Below are 912 nucleotides of genomic sequence, written 5' to 3' on the forward strand. Positions count from 1 at the left end.
TACTGGGGCAAAGAGGAAATTTCATGTTGCCCTGGCCCCAGAGCCTCTCTCAACCAGGGACATTGGGACTTTGGGGCTGTTAGGCCCAGCTTCCCAGATACTCTCTGCTTCCTGGGCTGTCTCATCTGCAACTTCTCCCTGTCAGGATTCCTATTCATGTATCAGCTGTGTGGCCCAATTGCGATCTCTTCTTTTTATTCGCTGGTTTTTAGTTGTTTATCCAGGTTTATTCATCTGCTTCTCTTTGAATTTGTTATCTAAATATATATCTGCTGAGCATGAATTATTTTTACTTCTTTTCCTTCTAGTTCCCTGGCCAATTTTGAAAGCTGCCTCTCTAAACAGTCAATTTATAAGTGGGTGATTCGGAACATCTTTAAGCAAAGCTCAATCTCATTATTTTTATAAACCCCCTCCTTCCTTTCCGCTCTCCTCCCCAAGAAACACCAACTCCATAAAAATCATGTGCTGTGTGAGGGACGTGGAGACATAATGAAGCAAATCCTGGGAAATGTGGTTGGTAGAACTATCCCTGGGAGCAGATGGCAGTTCTGAAGCAAAGGATGCTGGCACCAAGGATGTCTCTTGAGGCAGGCAGTGATGTGACAGCAGCACCCTTGGGAGGGACATTTGAAGTTTGGGGACAATGAGGCCATGGGGACCACATGTAGTAGCACAGCTGCTTTGGTCACACACCATTTACACTGGGTGCTCTGAGAGGACAGATAGCCCTGCCTCTCAGGGTAGCACCATCTCTCAGGGTATCTATAAACTTAGAGTAGGCTGCAGAGGTGGCCTCGTCCTAGCTTAAGTTAGCTCTCAGCCCATCTGTTACCATTTATCTGGGTCAGTGATACTTAAGAATTTAACAAGTTAGAAGAAAAATAGTCTAGCTTGATTTGGGTTGCTTTT

The sequence above is a fragment of the Myotis brandtii genome, unplaced genomic scaffold (assembly GCF_000412655.1).
Source record: "Myotis brandtii unplaced genomic scaffold, ASM41265v1 scaffold571, whole genome shotgun sequence".
Classification (NCBI taxonomy): Eukaryota; Metazoa; Chordata; class Mammalia; order Chiroptera; family Vespertilionidae; genus Myotis; species Myotis brandtii.